Source organism: Rutidosis leptorrhynchoides, chromosome 2 (genome assembly GCF_046630445.1).
Source record: "Rutidosis leptorrhynchoides isolate AG116_Rl617_1_P2 chromosome 2, CSIRO_AGI_Rlap_v1, whole genome shotgun sequence".
Classification (NCBI taxonomy): domain Eukaryota; kingdom Viridiplantae; phylum Streptophyta; class Magnoliopsida; order Asterales; family Asteraceae; genus Rutidosis; species Rutidosis leptorrhynchoides.
The window spans coordinates 35,507,667-35,520,663 of NC_092334.1; positions in this window are offsets into that span (position 1 = coordinate 35,507,667).

Consider the following 12,997-nt stretch of genomic DNA (forward strand, 5'->3'; position numbering starts at 1 on the left):
CTAAGGACCTGAGAATAAAACATGCTAAAAAGTCAACACGGATGTTGGTGAGTTATAGGTTTAATTGCTCGAGTCATAAACATATATAAAGATAGACCACAAGATTTCATCAAAAGTTTATCAATAGATTCTACGTAACAGAGCACCCTGGTAACTAAACTTAACGCTATAGTGATAATTACCCCATTCGTTTTAATACGCGCAAACCAACGTGTCTTAAACTCAAATAACATACGTCCGTTAAAAGGCTAGCGCTCTAGCTCGGACGGGGATGTCAAGCCCTATGGATCCATATACAATTATTCGCGCCCACCAGTCCATATCCTATGTACTGGCAGCTACTAGTTACCAAAGCTAAGGGATTTCCGGTTTAACTCAGTGTAGAATTTAGTATGTACTTGTGTCTTATCGCGTTTAAAATAAATTGCATGTATTCTCAGCCCAAAAATATTTAAAGTATTTAAAAAGGGATCTATAACTCACAGTTCAATATTGAGACTCAATATTGTTGGCAAATTGCGTAGACGTAATGATGGTAGACGACTGTATGGTTGGCCTTGGATTCAAGAACAATACCCCGAACAATACCCAATATTTCCTTAGCTTAAAGCGGTTTGAAACCCGAATTAAAACACCCTCGAATATACTTTATTATTATTAAACTTAAATTATAATTATAATTATAATTATAAATTAAAACTTATTACAGATATATTTATGAAAAATATCGTCGAGCAAAACTGACCTTTTATAGTACTTTTCGATTTACTGTAGCTCATGCGATCGCATGAGTTTTCAGTGTTTTTGCCATGCGATCGCATGGCCGCCTTTTCTGTTTTTGTTTGCTAGTTCGTCGACATCAAATAGTGTACTGTAGCAAATAGTGTACTGTAGCAATAGTGTTTACTGTAGCAAATAGTGTTTACTGTAGCAAATAGTGTTTACTGTAGCAAATAGTGTTACTGTAGCAAATAGTGTTTCACTGTAGCAAATCACTGTAGCAAACTCGTTTTCACTGTAGCACTGTAGCAAAATACGGTTTCACTGTAGCAAATAGTGTTTTACTGTAGCAAATTAATTTTTACTGTAGCAAATAGGGTTTTACTGTAGGAAAGTCGTTTTTACTTGTACATATATATATACTTACATATAATTGTTCATGAATCGTCGAGAGTAATCAAAGGTAATTGTATATATGAAACAGTTCTAAAATTTTGAGACTCAATCTAACAGACTTTGTTTAGCGTGTTAAAATAATAAATCGTATAGAGAATTGGCTTAAATAAGTCAAAAATTTTCGGGTCATCACAATTTGGGACTTGTAAGACCCATTTGGGGATTTAATGGGTGGATTTGGGTTAATTTGATGTAAGAAAACCCAAACGGTGTTAACCTAGGGTTTGTTCATGTAATTGGGGTTTTGTAAGTGTTAAATTGAGTTGCTAGTCACTAACACACTTGTAAATGATGAAAGCATGTTAAGGGGTTAAGTTTGACCAAGTTTGTGGGTATAAGTGTTAAAATGGGTCAAATGAGTCATGGTTGACCTAACTGGATGAAATGGGTATGAAATACCCTAAGTTTGTGTTAATTGGTGATAGTAGGCTCTATTCACTTGCTTTTAGTGATTTATGATGAGTCATGGCCATTAATGGGCGGTTTGGTGGGTATGAGTCATTTAATGCGGTTAGGACATTAAATGCTCAAGAGTGAGTAAGGTGGTTAATTCCACTTGTTGTGTATTGAATGTGTACTTATGTATTAGGTACCTTGCTTGAAGCATTCGGGAGTAATAAATCACCACCGACGTGATAAGGTGAGTGGAATAATTATATGCGTGCATATATGATGTATTTATTTGTGTGGTATGAGTTGTGAAGTGTCGACGTGTTAAGGCACCACTTCTCACATGGCGAGTGAAGTGTCGACGGGTTAAGACACCACTCGGGAGTGAAGCATTGACGTGTTAAGATGCCACTCCGAGAGATGTAATGAGTGAAGTGTCGATGTGTTAAGACACCACTCGGGGTGAAGTGTCGACGTGTTAAGGCACCACCCGGGGTGAAGTATCGACGTGTTAAGATGCCACCCGTGGGGTTAGTGTACGACGTTTTAAGTGCACTAATGGTTGTTATGAACTCCGACGATCTTTTAACTACCGTTCCCTCGTTCGATTGGTTAACCATGGTTGTGCGTTGTATTGTAGCATATTATATTGTTCGAGTTATATGCTAACGTTATGCTAGCTTGTGTGGTTGGAAGTTTAGTTATTATACTTGTGATGGTATGATTATTTATATTGCTAGCATGTATGCGGTAAAAACATAAGTGATTGCAAGTAAGTAGGTTATATATGTATTCATATAATTGTTGCACTCACTAAGCATTAGCTTACCCCTCTCGTTGTTTATCTTTTTAGTTGCAGGTGCGGATAGGGGAAAAGGGGTTGTTGGGCACTAGGTGTTCCTTGGTGATGCTTGTTGAAGCTTTTGAAGTTGGCCTAGTGTTTTGGGTAGTTTAGCCCCAAACCATGCTCGAGGTGTTGTTTGGATTAAAACTACCATTGTGAATGGGTCAAACTTGTATTGCATTGGTTAAGGGCCTTCGTGCCGTTTGTAAACATTTAATTGTGATATTATTTGAATGGGTTACATGTAACCGTTTAATTGGGCGCTAATGGCTTGTTATTTAAAAAAAAATATCGTATGGAATACGGGTTGGGTTGTTTCAAATCTACAAGATATAACAAGATCAAAAGCTAAAAGCTAGATCCATTAAATGATGATGATGATGATGTCGTGGATGAGAAGAGGAGAAGAAGAGAAAGAAAAATTTAAAACTTACACTTTTTAGAGTGAGAAAGACTAGAGAGAGAATTAGAGAGTAAGTGTGTGTAATTTGTAAATGAGAGCAAGTGTGAATTGTGAGGAAACATCTTGGTATTTATAGGAAATGAGGGTGGTGGGGAGGCTCCAAAACTGTAGCCTTTAGGAGGGGACAGGGGGACCAACTTTTGTTTTTTGGTTAATGGTTGTCTAAAGTTGGTGCTTATGTTAGGATCCCATGCAACATTAAGGATAATGCTTAACAAAAATGCTGGTATGTTCTCTCTAATAAATGGGCATTTGTCTTTCATTATTATGGGTCACTAACTTATTATAATTGGGCTAATTAAATAGTCCACTAGCTAGTGTAGGGTGGGCTAAGGTCCAACAAGGTAGAAAGTCCAACAAGACCAACTAGTGTGCTCTAGTAAATTACTAAGCGTAATTAAGCATCCAAAAACCCAAGTAATTGTTATCATAAAATAACAATTAGTATTTCGTAGTCATAATATTCCGATTATGACCAAAGTTAAACGTATACCAAGTACATAGCTCATTTCAAACATTAAGAGACACCAACAGTCGTAAAAGCATTCGAGGATCAAGTTAAGTGATTACACACTTAATAGCACGTTGTAGGATATTAACCAAAGTAATTAATCATTAAATAAGATCCCAGAGCATAAACTAGCTCAGTACGCACATATACACAGTTTCGTGAAAGCACAAAGCACAAAAGCAAGTCGAAAAATCCGGGTCGTTACACATCAAGACCCAAAAATTGGCGTATTTGCGTCGGAGTCTTTGGGGTTTTCCATTTTTCAATGGCTTCGACCTTCGCGGGATCGACCTGAATTCCTTGACTGCTAACGATGTGACCAAGGAATTGTACTTCCTTTAACTAAAAGGCGCACTTAGAAAACTTTGCGTATAACTGTTCTTTTTTCAACAGTTCCAGCACCAACCTTAAATGTTGCTCATGTTCTTGTTCATTTTTGGAATAAATAAGAATATCATCAATAAAGACGATAACAAACTTATCCAAATACGGACTGCATACCCGATTCATGAGGTCCATGAATACAGCTGGTGCGTTTGTCAGCCCGAACGGCATGACTAAAAATTCATAATGACCGTAGCGTGTTCGAAATGCGGTTTTCGGAATATCTTCTTCTTTGACACGCAACTGATGATAACCCGATCTTAGATCGATTTTGGAGTAAACACGTGATCCTTGCAGCTGATAAAACAAGTCATCAATTCTCGGTAATGGGTACCGATTCTTGATAGTTAACTTGTTTAATTCGCGGTAATTTATACACATTCGGAAGGATCCATCTTTCTTCTTGACGAATAAAATCGGAGCTCCCCACGGTGAAATGCTCGGTCGAATGAATCCACTGTCCAGTAATTCTTGTAACTGGATTTGTAACTCTTTCATCTCAGACGGTGCAAGTCTGTATGGAGCGCGAGCGACTGGTGCAGCTCCAGGTACTAGATATATTTGAAATTCTACAGATCTAAATGGAGGTAGTCCCGGCTATTCATCCGGAAAGACTTCGGGAAAATCTCTTGCCACGGGCACTTCGTTGATGCTCGTCTCTTTTTCCTTCGTTTCGACTTCATTAACATGTACTAAGATAGCATAGCACCTTTCTTCAAGCACTTTTGGACTTTCAAGCAGCTAATGAGTTTTAGCTTTGAGTTACCCTTCTCTCCATGAATCATTACTGGCATTTTATCCGTACAAGGAATGCGAATTGCCTTCTTGGCACACACAACTTCAGCTTCTATTTTAGACATCCAGTCCATGCTGACTATTACATCAAAACTTCCTAATTCTACGGGTATCAAATCAATTTTAAATGTTTCTCCGGCTAAATTTATTTTACAATCACGGCAAATTTTATCGGCTTTAATTAGTTTACCATTAGCTAACTCAATCATGTACTTAGCATCTAGAGGTAATGATGAACAATTCAATTTAGCGTAAAATTCTCTACTCAATTTGTGTTTCGGGGTCAACCCGACCCATTTCATCTGTACCAAAATGCCACTTATCTTGACCTATTAAATGATTTGCCTATCTTCAAACTTCTAGAAATAATATTAAAAATGGATTTCAATTTCATGTGGTACTTATAGAGAGCATTGGTGTATTGATATGAACTTAAAGATGCATGCAATTTGGGGTTGCTTTTTGCTCAAAAGAAACGAATTCAGCAAGGTTCAACGATTCGGTTGGAACAACATGACCTTTTGGTCCCTGATTTAGGGCCTGTATAAAAGCAACAGTACTTTAGTTTGATTCAAATTCGGCAAACGTGTCTTGTAAATTTCCAGGCATAACAAACCATTAAGAAATCACATGTATATATACATACCATTAAATAAAGATTCATATCCATAGATTGAAGTAAGACCGTATATTCATTCCATATGTAAAAAAGATGAACCATAAGCACGCACACGTAGTACTTTGCCCTTCAAAATCTGAACTGTTGTCCTGCACATATAAATAAAACAAAGCAACATAATCCATCAACAAAATGAGCATACTTAATTTGAATAATTACACATAACCCATAACCCATTTTGTAAAATGAAAAACGAAATCATGCATATAAACGAAATCACTACTATTGTGAATAATTACACATAACCCATAACCCATTCTGAACTGTTACCGATGCATATAGCGAAAGAATAAATGCAAAAAAACTACCGCGGATAAACGAAATCACTACCAACATATGCAAAGACATTGTAGAACAGAGCATAAATCAAACATCAAACAATCAACAACATATAAAAAAAATTAATCAATGTAAATCAATTATCTTTTTTAACAAACACAATCTGTTTGTTTGATATTTCATACCAAACTAAATAAGCAATGTAAATCAAACATATAAAAATGAAAACATTACCTCTGTGATAAACCATTCATCGTCGGTTTTTTTTTTTTTTTTTTTTTTTTTTTTTTTTTGCAGTTATTCCGATTGTTGATGAAGGTTGTTGATAATAATGAAATTGGATGCATAGATTAAATAATCCGGCAGTTCATCGTCATTCATTACCAGAATAACGATTGATTCGGATGCCGATTTCGTTTTCTTTATTCAATTTGAAGGTCGGAACCCTAATCGATCTACAAATACTCCGTAAGTAACCCTAATCAGTTTGTCCTTGATTATTCAATTCGTAAATTTAGGTTTTTATCGTCGTCCTCTGCAACACCATACGACGCAAGGAATACCCTTCAGGCAATTGGGAAAAAAGTGGCTATAGTTTATGAAATTGATACGGTTAAGATGATAAAATCGCAACGGATTAATTAGTGATACCGGAGTGATGATTTACGGCGGCAGTAAGCCGTAATCGACGGTTAGAAGATTAGGGTTTTTTTCAGTTTGGAAGAAAGAGGAAGTGTGTGGTGAAGCAGCGAGTATGTTTGTAACACTGATATGATCGACTCTTTCATGGACACGTGTATTTGTTTGGTTATTAATTGATTTAATTGTAATTAACGGAGCTAATTACACGTGGACCGTAATAAGTGGGGTCATTAGCGGCCTGACATGTCAGCAATATGCTTTACGCTTTGTAAAAGGTAGGGATTATTTATTTTTAGATTCTTTGAAATTGATTATTTACATCAAATATGTAAGGAAAATTTGATCAAATTTATCATACTTTCTTACTTGAAAATTAAATTCGAAAAGTGGAATTAATTTTAAATTAATTAGGTAAATTTAAATTTTTCACTGGATAGAAATATATAGTAATAAGAATTTATATATTGTGTACTTATTAGTATTAAAAAATTGTATTATTCTTATATTATATTATATTATAATTATATTATATTATATTATATAAATTGTGTTGACACATTCAATTATAAAATTACAAAAGTTACTATTGAATTAGGACCATTTTGTAATAACAATCACTCCCGAGGGTAAAAACTTCGGGTGTGCTTGGGTTCTTTTAAAACCAAGATGTTAAGGGTTAAATACTACATAATATGAATTGAAAGCAAAAGCACTGACGGCTTATTAGCTAAGCATGAGAGTTATATACGGACGGGTCAGGGGTTCGAGCCCCAGCTCTTCCTTGCTATTTTTTTCCTTCTATTCTTTTTTTACTTTTACCCATTATTCCCCCATTTTATTAAGTTTTTTATAATGCACCCCTTGACTTTTTTTAATTAAGTCCTCTCACTCCCATTCTATTATTTTTAAATTCTTTTTTCGATCTAACTTTTCTTATAATTTGTACATGACATCATTTATTTTTTCATTACCACTTTTTCTTAATATATATATATATATTTTTTTAAATCTTTTACTTTACCTCCTCTTTTTCTTTACAATATTCTCTTCTACTCCCACATTTTACTACTCTAATTATAAAGAATATTCAAATTATGTTAATTTTAACTATTTTAGTTATTTATTTGAAACATACTTTCTCTTTAATTTTTTTATGGTTATTAACGTTTAGGTATTTACTTTAAAAGATAGGTTGTGTACAACGAAAAGCTGGCTAATTATGTTATATATATAAAAAAGATAAGAGGTTTGTCGCCGCAACGCGCGGCTAACCTAAAAAACTTGTTCCTATTTACTCAAACTCAAGTGAATAGTACCTTCTTTTATTATGTTTTTATATTTTTCCTTTTAACAACTTTAATATCTTTTTTTCTTCTTTATTTACTCTTTTTTTATCTATTGAATTCAACAAACGTTTAATTTATAATGTAAACTGAAAGATGACTTTTCAAATCGTTTTTAGATACAAGTTACTACATATATGTTAACATTTTATTATTTTATTTTTACATTGAACAATTACTTTTTCTATCAAATTTAGCAAACGTATAATTAATAATGCAAACAACAAAAACGTGACTTTTAAAATCGTTTTTAAATACGGATTGTATGTTTAACTATTTGATATTGTCCAATTGAACAATTAATTTGTATTTAATTTATGATAATTAATTTGATACATAAATAAATATTACTCTTCATTTCAATGTGCAGGCTTCCTACCTCGTTGAAACAATAATGTAAAAAGTAATACTATAAAAAAGACGCAAATTGGTTTGTGGTTTAATATAATTCTTACTAGTAGTTTAATAGTATAATTATTTCGTCTTTCAATAAGTCAATCATGTTACGTATTTATAGGTATATTTATATTTATTTTATTTACCTTTATAATAAGAAAATTAAAGGTAAGAAGTTCAAAGATTTTGGTGATTCGTAGATTGACGGCCCGTAGTTCAAAGGTAAGAAGAAGGATAGCTTGAAGATTCCGAATGTTGTGGATTCGTCTTCTTAAGGGGTCGATATTGATGGTCACGGTGTGAACGGTGATGCGGTTGTTTCAGTTGGTTGTGATGTCGTTATGAATTTGACTTTCGAATATCCGTTCTCTTCTAGATCGGGCATGTCTGGAGTTTTTGTCAAAATAGAGGGAAACTTGATAAACCGGATGCTAAAAGTAAGATGGCTAGTTTGGCTGCGGAGAGGTTCGACTTTTTGTGAATGATTTTGATAATTTTGATTAATGATTTCGGTTCCGTCGTTTGGTTTTTTGGTTAGAATTGTAGAGCCTAATTTTGTTTGTTGTTTTTTTGTCTTATTACATTGTTTAGTTTATTTTATGTTGATAGGTTTGTGTTTTTGTTAGGGTTTATTTGGTTCAGTCCTTTGTTTTGTACTTTTGCTGCTACTGTTGAGCATGCTAAGTAATGTTTTTGAATCTTTCATTTGTATGAAAACTTTCTAGTATAGTTTCTATTCATATGTGTGTGCACGGTTCGAAAAACCCGAAGAACTGAATCGAAAATGAGGAACCCAACGGATCCCGAACTGAATCGAGCTATTTCGATCCATTCCTCGGTCCACACGTTTTGACTCTTTGGTCTGGATCGAACCAGAGCGAAACCGAAAATTAACACTAAAGATAACCAGACTAAACTGAATCGAAAATACATCGTCCGGTCCTCGGTCTAATTTTTTACTACAAACTGACACTCCGGACATAATCGAACCAACTTGGTTCAGAAGACATAGCAACTGAATCATGAACAAATGTATTTTTAGCAAGCCAAATTGAAACGACCCGTCCATATTACTATAAACGCAGTACGATATTCATTGGTCTCATAGCGAGGTATTTGACCTCTATATGATACGTTTTAGAAAATATTGCATTCGTTTCATAAAAAGCACACCATTATTATACATAATGCATGTTTTAAACAATTGGGCGATTATTTAAGGAATAATCCCCATAATACATCGATTTTCAAACACTACACACGTGACGTAACAGTCGAATATAATACATGACAAAGTTTTTTATTGAATGCAACACTTTATTTAAATAAAAGTATGAGACTCCATGCACAGCTTGCTCAGATAATGCAACAGCGGAAGACTTTCTTAAGGACCTGAGAATAAACATGCGTAAACAGTCAACACAAAGGTTGGTGAGATATATAGGTTTAGCATTGATATAAATATAGACCACAAGATTTTATAGTTATAATTATATGTACACTCGCAAGTGTATAAAAGTATTCTATAAGTTGTTGAGTGCTTCGGTAACCATACTTAACAATTAAATTGGCATATTCCCTTTATTATGAAATCTCCCTACACTGTACCAAGTGTAGTAAAAACGAAGTACTATGCAACTGTTTACGATACTAGAGCGACTAGCCTGGTTGGGGTTGTCAAACCCGATAGATCTATCAATAGGATTCGCGCCTACATGTTCTTACAACATGTAAATATTAGTTACCAAGCTATTAGGGAAAAATATGCAAAGTGGTACAACTCAACGTAGAATATATTTTAAGTACTTGTGTCCATAGCGTAAAACATAAAATGCATGTATTCTCATCCCAAAATATTTTTAGAGTTTAGAAATGAGACTATATACTCACTGTAGTAAAAGTATATTAATAATAAGTTTTCAACTTATTAAAAATATGACCGTCGTCCTTGGATTCACGAACCTATAACAATAATAACGATTCAGATAATAATACGACATATGAATAAAATAAAGCAAGTTCATAGAATACTTATATAATAATTTTTAACATTTTATGTTAGTAGTCCATTGTTAGTAGTCCTTTGTTAGTAGTCCAAAATAGTCCGAAAAGTCCAACAGTCCAATAATCGATATATATATATATATATATATATATATATATATATATATATATATATATATATATATATATATATATATATATATATATATATATATATATATATATATATAATCTTAGAATTACCCCACGACGTATTGTATATGTATTGTCTTTGCATTAACCCAGAGACGTATTGTATACGTATTGTCTTAGAATTAACTAAGACGTATTGTGTACGTATTGTCTTAGGATTTATCAAAACGTATTGTATACTTATTGTGTTAGGACGTACCAAGAATATTATTATACATATATACAATCACAGAATTAATCAAGATTATAATATTTTGTTATACTACTGATAACATGTCCAAATATATATAGGATATAGGATAAGTTAACAAAGATATGGTTAATATAGTTTTTATAATATAAATTTCGTCCATTCAACGTTAATTTTAGCAGATTTTATTTTGCTCGTCAAATATTCATTACAACTCCGTTTAAAGTGAATCAAATTGCTATGGATTCATTAAGAAGTAAATTTTACAAAACCAATTCGAAAAGTTCATCCCAAGTATTAATTTTTAGAGATTTACCCTCTTTTTGTGTCGGTGGACAGATTTGGAAAAATCCCGGCATCCACCCAATATATGATTTTTGATAACATACTTCCACTTTGTCTAAAATCATGAAAAAAATACTGGAAGTCTTATTTATATATATTAATATATTTCCAAAGTCTTAGCCTTGAACTCAAAGTCTAAGATAGGTTTTTAATTCCCAACCCAAAACAGCCCGCTTTTTACCGAATGGAGATTAAAGGATATATGTTAAGTTTCAAGGTGTTTTTCATATATACAAGTTATAAGTTCTTATATTAACTTAATATAACATCATAATACATATAAATAAGTATTATTAGAGTTAAGTTAGAAAGATTAGATTAGTTTTTCAAACAAGCTTGGTGTTCACCAAAACAAGTTCTAGTTTTTACAAGTTTTATAAGTATAATAAGATAGCAACTATACAAGGAATTGAACAAGAATTTTGAGAAGTATTTTACCTTGATTATGAAGAGGAAAGTTGCTGAGATTAAAGTATGATATGAGAGCATTCAAGAGTGTGTTTTTAGTTTAAGAAAATGTGGAGTAAAAATGAGTTAAAATGGTCCTTATTTATAAGCTTATAATTTTGGCTTTTAGTGAAAATATCTAAGATAAATTAAATTGTATTAAGTCATGCATGACATATTAAATTGATTAGGTCATGGATGACATATTACACAAATAATTGCAGGTTTCTATTGGTATATATCAATAGTAAATACTTCTAGAAGCTGTGTATAATACAGGTAAAAATACCGTATGAATTCGAGTAGAATTCTTGAGGAAATTGAATGGAAATACGAGTATAGCTATCCTTTATATGTATTGGTATATTATAAAGTGTATTCAATATACTTGTAAGGATGTATTTACACTCGTAATACATTATATGTAAATACATTTTAACATAAGTTAATTTCGTTTAAATAGTAACATATATATATTGTTGAGTTTAAATTAGTAGTATGAATATATATATATATATATATATATATATATATATATATATATATATATATAATACTTTGTTAATATACTTAATGAGATATTTAATTATCATATTTTCAAGTTAAATATATATAAATCCATATATATACACAATAATTAAACAATTAAACAATTAAATCAAGTTATGACGTTCGTGAATTGTCGAAATAAAAGGGTGACCAAAAGCTTGTGTAAAACTCTTTTCGGAGGTTCAAGATTTATTAAAATTCATTGCTTATCAAGTCGGAATTATATAAAGATTAAGTTTAAATTTGGTCGGAAATTTCCGGATCGTCACACAAATCTTCTAACAACCAGAGAGAAGATAAAACTACCCTAAAATCTTGTTTTAGATTTGATAGAACCGACTTGCATACCATGCATACCCGTACAAGTTACTAAGTTAGTGACTTAATGATATTTTTTAGGAGAAAATTAAAATAAAAATTAAGAAGATTAAAACCGCTACAACCATTATTTTTGCACTCATATTTCTATGCCTTTTCAGAGTTCGTTTACCAACATATTAACCTCCTTTGATTCCTCTCAAATCCCATTTCATTTCATTTCATTCCATTTCATTATACAACAATGTTAACTTCTTGGCTTAGCTTCGTCTCCTTGTACGCCTCCTTCCTCCGTCGTTCCCTCGCTGCTTCCGGCCTTTCCTCACAATCAATCGACGTCGATTCTCAAACTACGATCCACTTTTGGGGACCAAAACCATCCTCATCTCCCGCCATTTCTCCGTCGAAAAATATCGACCATCGTAAGCCGTCGCTACTTTTGATTCACGGATTCGGTCCTCACAGCGTTTGGTAGTGGCGACAACAGGTCATTATTTGTTTTTCAGTATCTTCGATTATTCGTTTCGGTTTAAAAATTTTAGCGGTAAAACCAATAACGAATTCAACTTCAAAACCAATATTAACACAAACCGATAACTTCGAATTCAGTCCGGTTTCGGTTATAACCGAAATCTAAAAAATCATATTTAACCAAAATAAAAATCGTAACCAATCGATTTTAAATTCGAACTTTTATCAATATATTAATAATTCAATATATTATTCGTTGAATTGGTTTTCTGGGTCAATCAATTTAAAATATATATATAATCGAAAACTGAATTTCAATTAAAAATGGAACCTAGAACTATATTTGAATTTGGTTTAATTTCCGGTTTCTTTGATTCGATCCTAGAGTTACACCATGTTTGATTTTCACTTAATAAACTTAATAAAATGAAACTTAATGTCAAAAATCACTAATAGGTGTTCGTTTTAGACTTATTAAATAAGACGTGTCTAAATAAATAAAATTCAAATAAATGTAAATTTACATTTAGGTCACAATTTTTTAAATTATTAACTAATCTATTACATACCTCCGTATCT